Source organism: Schistocerca nitens, chromosome 8, assembly GCF_023898315.1.
Source record: "Schistocerca nitens isolate TAMUIC-IGC-003100 chromosome 8, iqSchNite1.1, whole genome shotgun sequence".
Classification (NCBI taxonomy): domain Eukaryota; kingdom Metazoa; phylum Arthropoda; class Insecta; order Orthoptera; family Acrididae; genus Schistocerca; species Schistocerca nitens.
Genome location: NC_064621.1, coordinates 493,240,064 through 493,261,529, shown reverse-complemented (window position 1 = coordinate 493,261,529; position 21,466 = coordinate 493,240,064).

The following is a 21,466-nucleotide window of genomic DNA, read 5'->3' as shown; positions in this document are numbered from 1 at the left end:
AACTGTATTAAATTTGTCAAGAAAACGTTCTGAAAGTGCTTAGTTCTCTGTGGTTATAAAGTAAAGAAACGACGCTATAATCTGGAAAGTATTATACATGCTCACAGACAGTGGTTGCAAACATTTACACGCCGAAGGATTTCTCACAACTGCACAAAGTACCTACCGATAACAGGAAAATGGTGAGAATACATTAAAGCATAATTGGGTATGCGGATGAAGCAAGTGAATTCTATGTTGGTGTAAAACACAGGGTAATTGGCATATAATGTTATTATCAGAAGTAGAAGTAGATTGGAACACCTTAAAAATGAAATGACTACAGGTAATTAATTTATACAAACACTCAGCCCAGAATACAATCTTATAAACTACGCTCTTATGGTGTCTGCTGAACCAGCGGTGAGTCCTACAATTCCCCCTTACACAGTCCACATCTTGGAATGATCTTTCAGAGTATGCTAAGATCGAAATGAAATCAAAAATGTTGCGGCTTTCCTTTCATTTCTTTGGGAATGTCGTTTAGTGGTCTTTTGTTATGATTATTTTATCTAGTCTATTCATCAGGTTCTCATTATCATGTGTGGTGACTTTGTCGCATTGTATTATCACTACTGTAGATTTTGTGTCAAAGCGCCTAGGTGTGACGGTTTTCTCCGTCCTGCGAATTTGCCCAAAATTATTGTAAAGATCCCTGAAAAAACTCCATTGAAATGGCTTGTGGGGTGGGGGGTTGAAAAGGAGGAGGAGAATAACGGTGACACGCTGCACTTGAGCTGTGCGACTAAGTCCTTTGGTAGGCAGTGTACCGAGCGAGGTGGCGAATGGTTAGCACACTGGACTCGCATTCTAGAGGACGACGGTTCAATACCGCGTCCGATCATCCTGATTTAGATTTCCCGTGATTTCCCTAAATCGCTCCAGGAAAATGGCGGGATGGTTCCTATCAAAAGGCACGGGTGACTTCCTCCTCATCCTTCCCTAATCCGATGAGACCGATGACCTCGCTGTCTGGTCTTCACCCCAAAAACAACCCAACCCAACCCTTCCATCGTACACCACATAGAGAGAGACGCAGGCAGTGTGCCTGCCGCAGTGCGTGTTATAAGACTTGTCGTATGAACTGGATATTTGTCTCTGCAGCATTCATTCACACTACGGTAGTGTTGATTCGAAGCAGCAGCTGTTCTGGTAACGTTGTCTTTGAGTAATCTTAAGACGAGCCTGAGATGATAATGACTTTCCCTTTGTGAAGTAGTTCAATGGTAAACTACACCACGGAGACGAATGGTTCCGTACCATCAAATTGGCTTTCCATGAAAGTCGATGATCTCTGGGTGGACAAGTCTCTGGGTGGACAAGCCCTTTTGTCGGCTTGTAATATTGCCTTGACAGTTGTTCGCTTGGAAAACAACGTCTGCTTCAAGGTAAAAATGGCAATTCCTTCGACACATGTGGAAAATTGGCCGTTTTGCATGAACCTTAACTCGTATACCATATTGTAGAGAATGTTGTTGCTACATAATGACATACTGCCTGTTACCTTTCTTCTCGGGACCTTCGGCCCTATTTGTTTTGATAATTTGGACTTTTCGGCGGTACGTATAGTTCCTGACATTCACAGAGGTTAACGCCCTGTTGTTAGTGGCGGACTGGAGTCGAGCATGCAGTTGGAAGTAACTGATATCCACCCGGAGGTGGGATGGTGGGAGGGCGGGGGTTGAAGGTATTTCCCTTGTTATCATAGCTATAGCTCCTCTGTTGGACGTTCGCAGCATTACGGGAATCTAGGCTCGATTCCTCTTCAGGGTTTCTTCTTGGTTCTTAAAGCTGTGCTTGTATTTATGAATTTCGGTGGCTTCCATGAACAATGATAGTTCTTTTCCATAGGAATAACCTACAAGGCGACGAATTTTATTACGTGATCTGTGTGGAACAGCATGCGCTAGGCCACAGCTAATTTCTCCTATTGCTTCGACTTGCATTACTTTTTATGTAGAGCTATTGGCCTATGGATATGTGTGCTTTCGATACTTACTGCGTGCCAGTTTTTTGCTCTTCCTTGTAAGCAACACTTCTGTAAAGGGTACTTATTGATCCTGTACTATTTCCACAGTAAATTTGTTGTTGGAATGGTGACAGTCTCAATAAGTCACCTAGCTGTTTATCACCTTGGCTCCGTACGACACACTTGTCATCGACGTACCTGTACCGCAGTTTAAGATTAGATGGTTCCAAGTCCAGGGCTGTCTGTCGAAATTCTCCAACCAGAAATTGACTACTCTTGGCAACATTGATGCTATTAGTAGAAATCACTATTTCGTCTAAGATATCTCGTGGAAAGGAATGTATGGAAAAGACTGACAAGGAAAAATGGCAGGATGATAGAGCATTTGTTATCACTAGAGTGGCGGAAGTCATATCATAGTGTTTCCCTTCATTGTCATACCCAATTTATTTACTGCGTTAATGAAATCATATGACTTGTCCAAATTTTTTCTCCTCTTTACGATAATTATTTGAATTAGAAAATATTTATAGTTTCTTAAACATTTCAATCGATACACCGAGAATGGCGGAAAGGGTCAATTTGATCCCACGGTAATTTCTCTTCTGAATATATGCAAATTATCCAACAATGTAGCGATAACAGCCAGCAGTCATGCAAAGTAGTTGCTGCTACTTTTAGCAACTTGACAGGTGTAGATTCCAATCACCCACAGAATATATCATGTCATTCAGCACGGTTTCGAACGTGTATCGTCAGCGTAGACTTTCTGATGAAGAATTGTTACGCCTCTTAGAGAATTCCGATGTTCAATCGGAAACTGATATCACTTTTGAAGATGATTATGTACCTGAGACCAGTGAAGTTGAAGACATTGTGAACGAGGAGCGATTAGTGGAAGAGGATTCACATGCTGATGTATGCTAATCATCACCTCATTCGTCACAGTAGGCGCACTTGGAAGCCTCCACATAGATGGTCGCTAGGGGTGAAACCGTGTGGGAGAATTCCAATTTTTCATCTTCTGGAAGAAGGTCGGCTGTGAACATTGTGAAAGAGACAGGGGGTCCCACTGCTTACGCTTTCTAGCGAGTAAACGAAGAACTGGACTGTGTCACTTGAAGAACTGGAGAAACTGATAGCCATCATATAAGTTCGGTGTGTCAATTGTACAAAAGCTATGTATTTGTACAAAAGGTATGCCTGCGGATGACCTCTGGTCGCACTCTCAGGGGCTTACATTCATCAAGCACATTATGCCAAGGGCAGATTTCAATATCTTCTCAGATTTCTCCGTGTTTATGAAAAATCAACTCGAACCGGAAGCCTGGTAGCCAGAAACTTCGCCCTTGTAGCTTAATTCACTTCATTGACAACAGTACTCGTCTTAGGGCTCTAGAGAAAATATAACCATTAACGAGTATCTGCTACCAAGCAAAAGAAGATGCAGGTTCACTCATTTCGTGTCCAACAAACCAGACAAATATGGCCTCAAATTCTGATTGGCTGTCGATGTGACTACAAAGTATATATATATATATATATATATATATATATATATATATATATATTTCCCAATGTCCATCATAGAGGACACACGTATGGAGAAGTAACCACTTGGAGATTAATCTTTCTGTATCTCATGGAGCCATTTGCAAAACAAGGAAGAAATGTGACGACGGAGAACTTCTTTATGTTCCTTCAGTTTGCTAAGAAACTCAAAGAAGAGGAAACGTCATTAGTTGGTACAATGAAGAAGATCCATCGTGAAATTCCCGATGAAGTTCAAATGGTTCAAACTTCTGAGGTCATCAGTCGCCTAGAACTTAGAACTAATTAAACCTAACTAACCTAAAGACATCACACACATTCATGCCCGAGGCAGGATTCAAACCTGCGACCGTAGCGGTCGCTCGGCTCCAGACTGTAGCACCTAGAACCGCACGACCACTCCGGGCGGCCCCGATGAAGTAAGGAAGGCTAAGGCTGAAATACACATCACCACCATTCTCTACCACAGTTGCTACACAGGCTGCACCATGACTTTATTCCAAAGAAAGAAGAATAAAAATGTAATTTTTCTGAGTGCACACCATCCTGGAGTAGAAATAAGCAAGGAAGGAACGAAGAAACCTGAAGTCATAACATTCTGCAGTGGAACGAAGTATGGGGTGAAAGTGGTTGATGAAATGATGGTGGCATGGGTCATCTACAACACAGCAACGAACAAGAAAATGGAAAGGATAAAGTTCATATTTCAGCTGGCGAATGAACAAGTAAACGATAGAGGAAGAGCATCAGGTAAAGGAAGACTGAAATTACCTAGAAAGCGTAAGAAGTGTCAAATAAGAATCTGCAAAGGGAAGAAGACCAGCGGAGACTATATAAAGTGCCACAAAGCCGTGTGCGGAAAATATCCACGCAAAAGAGAAATAACATGTGCTTAGAGCGTCTAGTAGATTCCAATGAATTGAATGAAAGCCAATACAAAGACGTGTGCAGCACACATGCGAGAGTAATATGGACCAAATATACTAAATGTGTCTATAAGGCTACACAAACAGTTAACAAACAGAAATCTACTGTTTAGGACACTTGTTAGCATCAACAAAAATGAATTTGAAAGATATTTTATTGTTGAAATAAATAAGTAATTATTAGTTATTATGATAAATAACTATTGTCCTTACTGGAAAAAGGGTATGGATTTACAAACACTAAAATGAAGTACCAGTTTAATTCACATAACTAAGTATTTCATGCCGGGTCAAAATGACCCATTCCTGCCGTTTTAGCAATGTCATTAACTCCGCCGTTCTAGTGTTAAGACATCAGGGTAAAGTTTCCATGGTACTAGATTGCGCTGCAGAGGGTAAAAACTGTAGAGTAAGTCAGTAAGTAACTGAATACATAAATTGCAGTTGCTACTCTTAGATGAAACGGTAGATGCACTAGAATAATTCGTGGTAGGCCATATCAAACAGTTTGAAGACTGATGATACAAAAAGTCTAGAGCAAGGCATCTGGAAAAAAATCGGTATTTTCCAGACAGTCAATGAGTGACACTTGTAAACAAAGTAACTACCTATAAGACGATAAGATGTAATTTTGTCCTGTTCCAATGACTGGCAATTCCATTAGTACCAAGATCATCAAACAGACGATGTTGCAGGTTGGGACATGAGCAGAAATCTGCTGCGGCGGAACACCCGTTGTATGAGCCCGAGCACGTAATAGAATTCACCGACACACACGTTCTCGCTGTGGAGGAGTGCTGCCATGCCCATTTGTTCAGGGAAGTAACAATCTAGGAGCTACAGCGATAATAACAAAGGCATCGTCCCCTGCCGACGTCAACGCGGAGATGACATATAACCTCTGGCAGGGAATCAGGCCACCACCAGTAATGGAGAGAGAATGATAGCCACTCGTGCTGGTGAAGCGTCAAATTCTTTGAACAAACGTCGTCCGAATATCCCGAAATGAAAATCAATAGACAGTTCGGAGGTAACTCATATATTCATGACAGGACGTTACGGTGATGGACGATTTTAATACAGGTCTCTTGTAGAAGAACGAGTCTGTGCCACACTAACCTCTGAACGAGTCTCTGAGGTAGTGAAATATTGGTTTTATAAATTCGAACGCCTGTTCTGTGCAATATATTTTTATTATTGTTTCAGAAGCGTATGTGCTTCTAGTTTGAGGCTTACGTAGTGGGTTTAACCTGGAATAATACGATTTGGGTTTTATATGTTATACTTACGTCGGTTGTGAGCTCTGCAAGATCCATGATCTATTTTATATTAACGTGACAAACCCTAATTCCAGGGCTATATTTCATTTCTGACATATGGATCTACGCCGACAGTTGTAAAAACGGCGATGGTACATTAGTCCTTTTGAATGTAAAATTTTTACCTTCTGAAGAAGACAAATTTATATTCGTCGAAACCTAGGTAAAAAATTCCTTTATCCATAGCAACTGGTCGGCTGTTTATAATTTTACTATATCTTATTGTGTTACTTTGGCAGGATGGAGATACTCTTTCGTCACAAAGCTCCATCGAACATTACGTGGTAGCTACTGGCGGTTTATGCTGGATTCCACCCAGAAGCTCTGTCACTCCTCTTTTCAGCAGAATTTAGCGTCATAACACATCGTTGGTTGGGAGGTGAAGACGAGTGGTTTTAGCCGCTTAATAGGAACGGTTTATCTCTCTCCGTTTAGAACGGCCTCTTCCCTCGCAGTGTGGGATTGTTGTCTGATAGATAGTGTACCTGCGATACATGTGTGTCTGGTGTTGGAGTCGTAAGAGTATGAGAGGAAAGAGACGGCGGAAAACGGCGCCAGCATAAGCTACTTCTTTCGACAAGCACCAAAGAATAGCCTCCTACCTCAACATGCCTATCGGACGACCGGATCACCATCTACAATTTCACATGCTTTCATTCAGTGAGGCACAGCGGAGCGGTTTGTGAGTTAACTTTTTTGTCAGAATATTGTCTCAGTATCTGGTGAGCTGGAACTTTGCGCTACGTATCGTCCCATTCTGAGCTATTTAGTGCCAGTGAAAACTTGTTCCACCACCGTGAAAAGAAACGAACCTACGGCACAGGAGTGTGTTAGCAACCACGGAGGTGTGTTCTAGCGTACACAGACGACACGACCTCGCTCTCTGTAAGACAAGCCCTCTCTGACAGTGGAATATAAAAGTTAAGGACGAAAGTAACTTTCGCGGGGGCAAGGTGTGTCTCTGCCAAGTCCCAGAGCTTGGTGAGACTAGGGCCATACTAAGAAAGAACTGCTACAACGTAGTACTGAAGGTAATGGAAGGAAATACCCCATGAGACACCAGTGCATGCTCTTCAACGTGTTCCCATGCTGCCCATGTGGCAGGAAATTCATTCCTCCACCAGCAGGGTTAGCAACTGTTGGATGGTCTTTGGTGCATGTGAACGTTCAGCAATAGGTCTCTCCCATGAGATTTAAGTCGGGAGAACAACCAGACGACTCCATTCACCGAGTTCGTCTCAATCCAAGAGCTCCCCAACAGAACTCTTCAATGCGGTCGCACATTGCCATACATAAAAATGAAGCTAGGGCCGAATGCATCCTTGGAAAGACGCAAATGGGGATGAATTAAAGTGTCGCAATGCAGTGTCCAGTGAGTGTACCGTATTCTAAGATTTGGAAGTCAGTACGCCAATGTGACGTTACCCCTCAAGCAATGTATCACCTGGACCACTAAAACGATCACTTTCGACAGACTACCAGGTAGAACTACATGTTCTACGTGAAAAACCTAAAGCTTAAAGCCTCTTGCATGGCGAGGGAACTGTTGCTCTTCTTCTCCTGCAAGGAGCTCAACATGTCAACGGAAGTTAGACTTTAGAAGGCAACTGTACTATCAAAAATCATTTATTGTATCACTTCACGGGGGCCTCGCTAGTAAGACTCAAATGCAGAACATCCAGGTATTGCAAAATGAATCCTTTCAGTGCATACTTGGGGCTTCACGGTACATACACATCCTGACACTGCATAAGGAGCTCAATATGGAAACTACTGTAGAAATGGTCAAACTAAGGTCCATAAAAATTCTTGTGAAAATAGACCAACTCAGGCGAGTCACACGTCACGTGCGATGAGTACGTACCACATGCTGGTAGATCTAACACTGTCGAATATGACTGTTTTTATGGGCCTAGTGTTATGGTGAGGGAAGGTGTAATATTACCTCCAGATCTTTGAACACAGTACTCTCACTGGTTAACGCTATTGTGACACTACTCCTCCTGTGGCCAATCAAGAACGAAGTGCCCGTATTAATAAGGGTGTAAGACAAGGCTGTAGCCTTTCGCCCCTACTCTTCAATCTGTACATCGAGGAAGCAATGATGGTAATAAAAGAAAGTTTCAGGAGTGGAATTAAAATACAAGGTGAAAGGATATCAATGATACGATTCGCTGATGACATTGCTATCCTGAGTGAAAGTGAAGAAGAATTAAATGATCTGCTGAACGTAATGAACAATCTAATGAGTACACAGTATGGTTTGAGAGTAAATCGGAGAAAGACGAAGGTAATGAGAAGTAGTAGAAATGAGAACAGCGAGAAACTTAACATCAAGATTGATGGTCACGAAGTCAATGAAGTTAAGGAATTCTGCTACATAGGCAGTAAAATAACCAATGACGGACGGAGCAAGGAGGACATCAAATGCAGACTCGCTATGGCAAAAAAGGCATTTCTGGCCAAGAGAAGTCTACTAATATCAAATACCGGCCTTAATTTGAGGAAGAAATTTCTGAGAATGTACGTCTGGAGCACAGCATTGTATGGTAGTGAAACATGGACTGTGGGAAAACCGGAACAGAAGAGAATCGAAGCATTTGAGATGTGGTGCTATAGACGAATGTTGAAAATTTGGTGGACTGATAAGGGAAGGAATGAGGAGGTTCTATGCAGAATCGGAGAGGAAAAGAATATGTGAAAAACACTGATAAGGAGAAGGGACAGGATGATGGGACATCTGCTAAGACATGAGGGAATGTATTCCATGGTACTAGAGGGATCTGTAGAGGGCAAAAACTGTAGAGGAAGACATTGGAATACGTCAAGCAAATAATTGAGGACGTAGGTTGCAACTGCTACTCTGAGATGAAGAGGTTAGCACAGGAAAGGAATTCGTGGCGGGCCGCATCAAACCAGTCAGTAGACTGATGACAAAAAAAAAAAAAAAATCTCCTCCTGTCCGCAGCTCGTGGTCGTGCGGTAGCGTTCTCGCTTCCCGCGCGCGGGTTCGATTCCCAGCGGGGTCAAGGATTTTCTCTGCCTCGTGATGACTGGGTGTTGTGTGATGTCCTTATGTTAGTTAGGTTTAAGTAGTTCTAAGTTCTAGGGGACTGATGACCATAGGTGTTAAGTCCCATAGTGCTCAGAGCCGTTTGGACCATTTTTTTGTACTCCTCCCCAAAATCCATATATTCAGGGGTGAATTCTGCCCCGACTTCATTTTTATGAATGAAAATCCACGACTGTATCGAGCAGCGCTGGCGCAGAAGCTCTTGGAATGAGACGATAGTTGGTGAATCGACTGGCCTGTCCGTTCTGCTGTCTGAAATTCCATCTAGCACGTTTTGTGTGCTTATGGCTGATGTATTGCAACATGCCCACATGAACCAATGACCAGTCAAAAGTTGACAGCCACGCTGGTGGAGCAATGGAACGCCCTACCACAAGAACTTCTTAGTAAACTGGTGGGGAGCATGGTTGCTGATCACACACCCTACGGAGACTCATGTTCCACCTTTTCTAATGTCCAGGGGACCATAATGAATTTCAGTGAATTAAAGTGTCATTTATGCTCGTCCCACTGCTTATATCTTTCAGTTACCTTCTGTTCTACACTGCGACAGTTTCTCTATTTGTGGTCCAAGTTTCATCGAGGTATGTTACTTGGCAACGACAAATGTTGCAAAAGTTACATTCCTCCTTGAGTTTTCCACACCTTCTAAATAATGACAACTGCCGGAAAAGTTAATAGCAACTTAGAAACCGACCAGTCCATCCGTTTAAACCGTGGTAGAACCCTTGGACGTCAGCTCCTGGATGACGGAATGCGGTTGCCATCGGAAATTACACAGCCTTCTCAGGACCGGGTAGGTAGCCAGACCTCTAGAAGATGAGAACGGAAGACTTACAACATGGTGAAACATCAGGCAGTCATGTATCAGGCAGATCAGTCCAACTTTGCAGTAGGACCTTCAAGCTTCTCCCATAGCAGTAAGTCCGTATGTTTCCTCTGCCGACCGTTTAGAATGAGTTTGCTTCTCCTCTCCTGTACTTCTTCCAGAAGACTTCGTTTGCAGTTTTTATCGGATTTGGTCTCTTTGTTCTGCATTCCTGAGAACGTGAGTTTCAGTACCAACGATTACAGCATCTCTCACTCATAATATTACTTGATGACTCGTCCTCCAACGTAAGTTTCACGCATAAGCTCTGAACACAGTCAGCTAGAGGTACTCGCTTCTGAAGACGCCATTCATGTTTCCGAAATTCAGCACATCGATTAAAATTCTGAATGATGTTTCAGCGTGTCAAATGGCAGAAGACATCCGCCAGACAACCAATAACAGTTATTTCTAGAGCGACAAAGGCTCCTTGTGTTGCCCTTGTTTTAGATACCAACAGAGTCTCGTCAAGTTTGGCTGGATGCACACCACTCTAACTGTTCAGCTGATGCACAATGATCGTCGCATGTGGGAGTGCGTAACAGATTCACCTTATGATTTAGTGAAAACAGAGGCTGCGAACGTGCACCATCATTTAAGATTTACCTTCTTTGTGGATACTGATACTGAGCTCAGCTCACGGGATTGTTTACGGTTCAGAGGTATGTGGCAGCAGTGTCGAAGGTGAGGAAGAATTAGTTACGAGAGCCATTCGTAAACTAACATATGATTGGCTATAAAAATAAAAAATAGATTTTCCATTAATTTTCAGGCATGCATCCTCGCAGATATTACTTCTGTAGCTGATATTTTGGCGGCGTATCCATCCTTAAAGTGAGTCGTAAGACTGATGAGAAGACTTTTTTTTTAAAAAAAAAAAAGAAAAAACCCCATTGCTTCTTCAGCGACCTCCGCTTCTCGGTGACAGGGTAAGGTTTTGTCTTCACCAAATTATTTACTTCACATGACGATGAATTGTAACGGCCACGAGTCCGTAAGTCTTTGCTGCGAGGGTTTGTTTCTTTATTTGTAGCACCACATTTCTAATTTACTGTTTAACTAACATCTGTGGGACTCTGCACCGATGCCAGGGTTCTGCTCTGGTAGTACCTACTTCTCGGTTGTGACGTATGACATGTGTCAGTTGGTCTAATTTCTCATGAATTTTTGTGGACCTGAGTTTGATCATTTCTACAACAGATTACATACAGAGCTCCTCATGCAGCGTCTGGATGTGCGTGTGTTGTGAAGCCCTCGGGATCCACCAAAGAACTTTATTTTGTAATACATGATTGTGCTGATTTGTGTCTTGCCAGCGAGCCCTCTGATGTGCTCCCACAAAGGATTTTGATGACTTAGTCGTCTTGTAGAGTCTAACTTTTGTTAAGATGTTGATCTCCATACTTCAGAATGGTGGCATCACTTCTCTCGCCATGCCAGAGATTTTAAGATTTAGGTTGTGCATATGTCTAGCGTAAAAGTAAAGGCGCCGATGCACTGTGATCCTCAGAAACTTGACAGTTGAGCTCCATGGTACCTCTTGTCCTTCGATAGTAAGGTTTCTGTCTAGTTGTGGACGTTTTTGCTAAAGAACATTGTCTTCCTTTTGGCCGTGGTGATTTTAATCTTGTTATGTCCGCACCACTCTATGATTAGAGCATTTGCGTCTGTAGTTTTCTGATGATGGCGTTATCATGAAGTCCACTCGTAAACTACACGATTTCATCAGCGGACTGTGCCAGTTGAATGTTTGCGAACTTCGGCGTTTCGATGACGCAGATTGTAAACAAGAGTACTGGCAAGACAGAGGCTTGTGGAATTTCGGCCTCTGCGAGTTTCATGTCTGTTTTGATGCGTTCAGTTTGCCCTCGGACGAGAAGGAGCCAAGCTCCGTCGTGGAGGTGCTGCGCACGCAGGTCTGAGATGCTGGTCGGTGGCAAAGAGGTAGATTCACACACGTGCCACATGTGCCGATAGCACTCACACATTCGATTCTGTTGGCGATGTATAATCGGAGGCAGTAATACTTTGATGAATTCTCTGTAATATAATTACATCAAGAGCCGAATTCCATACCTTATCTAAATTAAAACCATTATATCTATTTATTAAGCTACCGGTTAAACTAATTTCTTTATGGCTTCCTTGAAGAGTCAGTCCCAAAAAAAGATACATGTCAAAATCTTCACGTCACTGTAGTTCATGGAATAACCCGAATGTATACTATGTTCTCCTTCAGCGGACTTGTCTGGCTGTAATAAGTAATTGTATCTTTGCTGTTCCAAGCACTTTTCATCAACTGTGCTGTCGTCGGACCTATATATGACTCATTATAAATTCCGCAGAGGATCTGATAGAAACCCGCTTTACAAAGCAATAAATCAACCTTCTGAAAACCGAGTAGGGCTGCAGTTTTCGTAGGAGGCCGGAAGATCACTTTAACAGGTGAATATTCTGTTCAGGAATTCCTTCTGGTTTTCACGGTAGGTCTGAAGGAATGTCAAGGTCAAAATTATTCTTTCAGTTTTGGAAATCGTAGCGCACGAAACTTGTGGTAACCCAACTGTGACATTACGGTCTTGCATACCCTGTGTTATTCCAAATTACGATGCAAAGTTCCTTTGGATATGCATGTGTATCTGAAGGAAACTTGCATCGTAATTGTTCACTGCAGTATCGTATGTATCTGCCGACACCCAGCAAGATACTTTGAAATATAGTATTAAAGCCTGTATGGGAATGTACATAATCGATGTTCGAGCACAGGTTGTAGACACATGGATGACGATATATAGAAGTTTGGGTCAGGCTGTAAGTCGTGCCAGGGTGCCAAATGGTCAGGCGACCGCTCACGATAAGTGAGAAATTCGAGTCCCGGTCCAACAAAAATTTTCATCGTCCTCATTCAGCTATACAGCTGACAGTTGTGCATATTTGGAACGGTGAATATATTTAATGTATATGTATGACAATGCTAGAGACGGTTATCCTTGAAGTACATCTTCAGAGGGTTAGGAAATCGTGAAGCGGCAATTTTGTTAACTTGTTCCACAAGTTCATCAGAAACGGCTGAAAATCTTTTTCGACCACTTTCTTCGTGCTCATCCGTGCGACCAGCCTCGAATTTTCTGTACCACTGCTTCATAACATTATCGCTGATAATCCCACGCTAATGCATATGAAGTAGTCGATGATGAGCCTCAATGACACTGGCTCCTTCTATTTAAAGTAAGTTAATGACACAACGTACCTCGCAACTGGAGAGAGACGCGTTATCACCGTCTAGTTCAGTCGGTCGCTGTTTACACAATGACGAGCGAAACAGGGAACTGACTGACGCAACGTGATCTTCAAAGCCTTCTTTCCCAACCACGTATACGCTTTGAAGCTAAAACCATATTTTTAAAGTTTTCAGTAGCCAGTCGGAGGTTAATAGATGAATAGGCCTACGATAAATGTTGATGTGGTGATCATCAGCGTCAGGCGCATCACGATAATAACAATTGCCTTTCAGGTCACACTGTGCAGCAATGCATGAAAAGGCTCTGTGATGCAAGACACGTACCTCAACAGGGGATGCTGTTAAGAAGAAAAATAGTGGAAGGTACGTAGTTGCTTGTAAAATGGTTACCTTACTGAAAAACATGAGTTTTCCTCTTTTGTACAGATACGCTGTAGTAGTCAATCAATGCTCGAAAGCATAGTCTGCAAACAAAAACCAGACTCTGGTGGCACCAGCTCATGACATGGAACGTAAGTGCATTATCGCCTGAACTTATGCTTGTACATGGGAAAGCCCACTTAACCTCATGCTAAATAATTGTTATTTCATAGCTATCAACTTTTCAGTTAACGGCCAATATATGTTTGGCTGATGATGCTATTGCCACTCGTAAAATTTCTGATAACGTGGTTCTTGAAGGTATCCCGGCGTAGAGCATGTTCCATGAAGTTCTGGGATTGAAGTCGGATGACGTCGACATCTTGCCTCGATATTTAGGCTGACAACCTTTCATCCATCTTCAGGTAAGTGTTTTTACAGGAGGTTACTTGTACACGTCGGTAACCTTATACCAAAAATTGGCGCGAAGACGCATTCACAGTGGCAGCAGCTAGATTAGTCACAACACAAGCACAGTAAGTCAGTCTTGACGAGAACTGTATCTCCATATGACTTTAGATCTTTCTACTATGGAAATCTAGGATCCGATGACACCCTTCCGGTATTCATTTACCAAGAAATCTGTGGAAATGCATCTGACTTGGGTGTGGAACCCGGTGATTTCTTTCATATTTACAGAAAGAAAACGTTCTATGTCTTAAGATACGTCTGACAGTTTATTGATCTGACCACCGCATTCTTGCATTCCGACACAGGGCGTGCATGTACTATAATAACATTTACCACCCGCCAGCGCGCCGTAGATGGAGCAATATTCGACGAAGTCGCTCATTGTGGATGGTGATTATCGCTGAAACTATCGGTTCTCGGTTATACCTTTTTTTCGTTTCCAGTTTAACTTGACAGTTAAAACCTCTCAAAATAACCGGTTTCTGGAATAGCCTAGTTCCAGTTTTTTTATTGCTATTATTTTCAGTAAGAAACGTAGACATGGAACGAATATTGGAAAATTGTAAAACTCCCTTAGACGTTTGCACTGTACGTTCCAAGAGACCTACAAACATAACATCCAAAAATATAGGTAAATAAAGCAAAACTTAAAACCTGTATTGTTCGCTGCTTTTCTGGAAAAGTAATGAGGGTTTGAAGTAACCAATATTATCCTATTTACCCTATTTATTTTCATTCTGTGCTATCCCACTAATACTATTTATTGTAATTTTATGAAACTCGACGCTGTAATTATGTTGTAATTTAGGATCATACAAGTATTTGGGCACTTCTAATAGTTTTTGCTAATGGGTGAAAACTGAGACTGGAAAACTCGGTTTCTGGTGTTTTGTTGTCTGTTTCAATGACTACAGACAAATAAAGTCATATTATGTGGATACCGGCATTTTCTATTTTTATTATAAAAATGACTGAATTACCAAGTTTATAATTTATTACTGTTATCTTAATTTACTTTATTTTTTATTATTTCACAGAAGAGGCAGATATGTAATAAGCTTTTAAGTTAATATTTTAGCTTTCTTTATCAAATGAGAAATTAGTTTTGTAGGGAAACATATTTATCAACTTTCTAACAAGAATTTGAAGAAATTTATTCTTGATGGTAGCAGTTAAAATGTTCTTTCAGATAGGCAGTTCAAATGCCAGGCAAAGTGGAACATTTAGCAGCATCAGTTACTTAACAGGTGTTAAAATTTCAGTTCTGAATTAATCCAATTGCTAAAATTTATTGTCCATTCTCTTCATAAATACTCATTGTATAAAGTATTGATCTGTAAGTTGACTCATATTTGCGGGCTGCTAATGGCGTAGGTGGCATACGTCTTGCACTCTGCTCTCCAGAGAAAGATAGGGTCGCTTTTACTGAGCAGTAAAGGACTACAGGTACAGGTATTGTCTCAAAAATGCTATACCGATTCTTGTGTCACATGTTTGTTGTTCTCTTCTAACTGTCGATGTTGTTTTTAACTGGCCGCCACTTCCTTTTCCTATACTAACTCACTATTCCAGCAAATGTATATATTACGAATAAACATGACTGGTTTTTAAAAACGTTTTATTTAAAAACCAAAAATCTTAGCACCAGTGCAATGACAAATTGATATACTCGTTTTTTACTTAACTATTAGTAACAGATTCAAAGAAGCTGTTATAACCCAGACGAAACAAATATTGAAAAGTTCCGGTTATTTTGAACTAAAATACTGGTATCGGTTTGAAGTGATCAGCGTTTCCCATCACTAGCGCATATGTCGTGGTTGCTTAAGCCCATGCTTCCCCGTGCCTGTATTTGCTATTAAGTAAGTGACGTAAACCAGAAATCTCGGGAGTGAAACACGCTCCTGAAGAAGGCTGAATGATTGTTAGCAGAAATATCTAGGCAAAAGAATGACGTCATTCGTTTGCAACCCAGAAACTTCACAGAATACTCTGATTACTTGTTCGTAGAATATGAAAACAACTAAGAACTAATGTTACTCGTTACAGAATATGAATAAACCGTAATTTTTTCCACAGCAAACGAGGAAGACCCCATACCGGTACACTACGGACCAAAAACCAATCTTGTCAAAAATCTGAAGTTCGTCATGGAACGTCTCGAAATGTGATAAATAATGATTTTTTGTAGAGGCACAAGTCAAGAACAATGTCTCGAATGGTTTCGTTGAAGTTTTGGTAATTAAAGTCTGTTTACATTGGATTTCCAGAATTTCGCAGTGGATGTGGTTCCTTCAGTGGTGAATTTGGTTCAGGGGACCAAAATTTACTGTTATTGTTGTTGTTGTTGCAGAAGCATCGATGCTGCGTGCAACATAATTGAATAGGATCAGCGTGTTATTTATCAAGAGATGTGGGTATTCTTGGGCATATCCGATTTGAACTAAAATTTATGTTGTGAATGTTCTGCAAAATTTAACGGAATCTCAACAAAAGTTTGTGTCAGTTTCTGTAAACAGAAGTTGTGCTCAAAACATTTTACTAAAGAACGGGGAAATCCGTATACCAAAATACAGCAGGGGAGAAACTTATATTTAAGTGGAAAGTGTGCGAAAATCAACAGTTTTATTGTTCTTGTACGAACTAAAACCCATAAAAGTATTCTCTTCGTAAAGCATTTCCAAGAGAATGATCCGTCCACATATCCGACCATTACTGTAGAGGATCCATTAAGTGATGAACAGTATACAGCTTTTGTTCTTGCCACAAGTCATGGATGCATCATGCTTCACAGTGACAATCCCTGTCGTTGCCCAGCCCGTGAAACTGACTGAAGTACAGAAATCTCGCATTCGTAATAAACTATCGCATTAGGTGTATCCGGACCACCCAGTGTTATAGTGGGCCACAAGATCTCACGAGAGGTTGACACGCCAGTGTAAAAGAAGGTGAAGGGTACTGCATTTTGAGTAGAGAAGAAATGACGTCATAAAGGGACGGTCAAGAGAGCTAAGTGATCTCAAACGTGGACTAGTCATTGGATGGTATATGGGTAAAAAATCCATCACGGACATTTCAACCCTTCTAAAGCGGCCCATATCGGCTGTTGGAGATGTGATAACGAAAAACATAAACAAACTGGAATATTTTGAATTCACGGAACTGAAGAAAGCGATCTTAAAACCAACTTGTTTTTGAAGAAACGTCATTGATATGTTTATGGTATGGCTATATCGGAGGGATGTTCTGGATCATTTCCTAGGTCAATTTCATCATCTGCATCCCAATATTAAGTTCATGATGGAAGTCGAAAAGGGATGGAAAATGATGTGTCGGCAGCTGGGCCAACACCTTGTAAATAGAGGTGGCTTAAAGGGCACGCGAGACTAACGCAGACGGGCGTGAAGTACTGGAACAGGATACGTAATTAATGCTATGAAGAAAAGAACGGAGCTTCTCATATACTTATCTTTAATGTCTTCTTGTACATCTCTATGGTGAACACAAGTGAGACTCTAATTACAATCACTGTAAGGCTAATGGCGCCTTGCTAGTTCGTAGCCATTAACTTAGCTGAAGGCTATTCTGTCTCTCGGCTAATGAGAGAGAAAGGCTTCGTACGTCTAGTCGCTAGCTCTGTCGTCCGTACAACTGGGGCTGAGTTCGAGTCAGTCTCTCGAGACCGGCCTTGTGGTGGCGCTAGGTTTGCGATCACACAGTGGCGACACGCGGGTCCGACATGTACTACGGGACCGCGGCCGATTTAAGCTACCACCTAGGACGTGTGGTGTCTGGCTGTGACACCACATTCCTCCCCCGCAAATCGGCGAACGGTCGTGAGATAAGGCTTCCGCCCGCCGTGGGGAGGACCCTATGTTGACGTATGCGACGAGGTGGGGAGCCTAACAACAGGCGAGGCTGTGCCACCCGCACCCGGCCATTCGGTCCGAGGGGAGCTAGGAAACGCCTGAAAACCTAGTCCAGGGTGCACGTCAACATGCGGTGTATGCGCCCGTAAAGAGCCAGGAGGGGCCGAAGGGTCGACCTCCATGTGGTCGGAGAATCCGACGCGCGATGACGACATCTGGTCCGGAGCGGGCAAGAGTTCCATGGCGGAGGACAGCTGGTCACGGGAAGCGATCGGCGGCGCGTGCCCCAGGGAGGCGCGAGGCGGCTGCAGCGAAGCGTCCACTGCGGGCGGCGCCGGAGGCGGCTGCGGCGGCTGCGGCGGCGGCTGCGGCGGCGGCGCGACGCCTTGAGGCAAAATGGAAGGCAGCGTCGGTAACACCTGGGGATGAGGCGAGCCAGTAGATGGGTCCCCAGGGCGCTGACCTGACGGCTCCGTCGCTGAAAGCAGACGGGGAGCGGCAGAACCCGGGCGACGACAGAGGCGCAGCTGATTGAGATGCCGATGCACCTCACCAGAGGCCCCCAAAACCAAATACATTGCGCGGCCGAGGCAGCGAAGAATGCGCCCTGCGAGCCCACGCCGTGAACCGTGATAGGTGCGATAGAAGACAACGTCGCCAGGAGCAAAAGCAGGAGTCTGCCGCTGCACAGGAACCTGATGCGGCGGATGCAGCAAAGACATCAAGGTGCGATGAGAACGACCATGGAGCAACTCAGCCGGCGAGCGACCATCGCGGGGCTGAGAGCGATACGAGGACAAAAAGAGCAATAATGCGTCCTCCCGAGAATGCGACTCTTTCAATTTCAACATCTGTGACTTGAAAGTCCGGACCAATCGTTCCGCGGCACCGTTTGACTGAGGCGAAAACGGCGCGGACGTCAGATGGTGAATACCATTGGCCTTGCAGAAGGACTGAAATTCTGCGGACATGAATTGTGGGCCAGTGTCGGAAACAATAGTCTGCGGAAGACCTTCAATGCAAAAGATAGCAGACAAGGCTTGGATTGTGGCAGAAGACGTCGTGGAAGACATCCGGACAACAAAAGGAAAATTACTGAAAGCATCGACCACAACCAACCAACGAGCATTCCAGAATGGACCAGCAAAATCGATGTGCAAGCGTTGCCAAGGGGAAGTGGCTTTCGGCCATGCAAAGAATTTTCGCGGCGGTGCGGATAGTTGTTCGGCACACGCCACGCAAGAGGAGCACATATTCGTAATCGCAGCATCGATTCCGAACCAAGTACAGTGCTGACGAGCAAGTTGTTTCGTACGCACTATACCCCAATGTCCTTGGTGAAGAAGCCGTAAGACAGAGGACTGTAACGAACGTGGGACCACGACTCGGGACTGATCATTATCAGAACGCAACAACAAAACACCACGTCGTACAAAAAGTCTCTCCTTGTGAGCAAAAAATCGGCATACCAGCGGATCCTCGATCCGTGACTTGGACAAGGGCCATTGCGTAGCAACAAAACGCAAAACGGGAGCAAGGACAGGGTCAGCAGCCGTGGCTGTAGCGACACGACGAAAATCAATCGGAAACGATTCGACCACGTCATCGGTTTCCGCATCAATGAACATGCAAGCAAGTTCGGAAGAATCGAATGCTTTATCCTCAGCAACAGGCAAATGGGACAACGCATCAGCGTTTCCGTGCTTAGCAGTGGACCGATACAAGATATCGTAGCGGTACTGCGAGAGGAAAAGAGACCGGCGAATGAATTTCTGCGCCGTACGCGGAGGTACCGGCTTGTTCGGATGAAAAAGCGATGTCAGAGGTTCGTGGTCCGTGATGATGGTAAAGTGACGACCATACAAGAAATCGTGAAACTTAGTAACACCAAACACGAGAGCTAAAGCCTCTTTCTCTATCTGTGAATAATTTCTTTACGCAGATGAGAGCAATTTTGACGCAAAGGCAATAGGGCTATCATGCGAGCCATCTTTGTGCACAAGCACAGCACCGATCCCGAAATCCGATGCATCTACCATCAAAAAAAGGGGTTTCTGGGAATCGAATGGCGTAAGGCAAGTATGTGAAAGCAACGCCGATTTCAACTGGCGAAAGGCGCGTTCGCATTCCGTCGTCCAGACGAACGGAACACCTTTACGGCGTAAGCGATGAAGCGGAGCTGAAATGGCAGAAGCATTGCGCAGAAATTTATGATAATAATTTATTTTACCCAGCACACTCTGTAGTTGTTTCAAGTTCTGTGGGACGGCAAATCCTGTATGGCACGGAGGTGCTCGGGACTCGGATGTATTCCTTGGGCATTGAGGACATGGCCCAGGTAGGGTAAATCCCGAGCAAAAAACACACATTTGTCCTTCCTCAAGCGAAGACCATTTTGTCGCAAGACCTGAAATAAAGTTCGGAGATTTTGCAAATGTTCGGCTTCTGTCTTTCCGGAGATCACAATATCGTCCCGATAGTTCGCAGCAGTAGGGACCGACGCACAAACAGTTTGTAAATATTGCTGAAACAATGCAGGGGCGGATGCACACCCGAAAGGCAGTCTGTTGAAGCGATACAAACCAAGATGCGTGGTTACCACCAAGACGCGCTGGGATTCTTTATCCACCGGTATTTGCAAGTACGCATCTGCTAGGTCCAACTTTGAAAAGTATGTTCCCGGGCACAGTTTGTCAAAAAGATCGTCCGGGCGGGGCAAAGGAAAAGTTGCAGTCACAAGTTGTGGATTCACAGTTGCCTTGAAGTCCACACAAAGTCTCAATTTTCCGGAAGGTTTTGGCAAAATTACTAAGGGTGAGGCCCAGAGAGAAGCCTGCACACGTTCAATTACACCTTGAGATTCTAAATCATGTAATGTTCTTGCGACCTCATCACGCAATGCGTGGGGAACATTGCGCGCTCTGAAAAACTTCGGTTGCGCGTTTGCTTTCAGTTCCAAATGTGCTTCATAGTTCTTAGCGCAACCAAGGCCCGGTGCAAAAATGTCCGCAAATTCTTCACATAGACTAGAAACACTGGCGGAAGGCACAGTCTGATTCACTGATAGGACCCGATTTACTATAGACAAATTAAACAACTGAAATAAATCTAAACCAAACAAGTTCACTGCAGTAGAAGAACGAAGAACGTAAAATGACACAAGTTTTGTTTGTCCCTTGTATGTTGCAAGAAGGCTGCACTGTCCTAACACTGGTATTTTCTGGCCTGAGTAACTATGGAGCTGAACATTTGCGGCACGCAACGGAGGTTTGCCCAGTTGGTTGTACGTGTCGTGATTGAGCAATGAAACTGCAGCTCCGGTATCGAGCTGGAATGGTATCACTTTGCCTGCAAAGTCTAAGTCGACAAAAAGTGTATTGTCCTGCTGACGACAAAAGCGACTGTGTTGTGCAACTGGAACAGACACTGGGACAGAATCACGTGCGACGTGACGGGACTTCCGTCGACGGCGACGCACACTTTTTGTGGAATGAACACTGTCACCGGACGGGGCGGAATGAACTACATGAATATCCATGGGCGAAGGTTCACGAGCCTGAGTTTCCTTGGTTCGATTCCGGCGCGAAGCAAAGGGCCTGGAATTGGCGTGAGTGTCTGATCTGAGCTTTTTCTGGCAAACACTTTGGACATGTCCTTTCTTATGACAGTAAAAGCAAATAGCTTGGCGTGACGGGCAATTTTCACGCGAATGTCTAGTTGCACACCGCGGGCATGATTTCACTGCATTACCTTGCTTACGCGGCGCACGTGTTAGCGAGC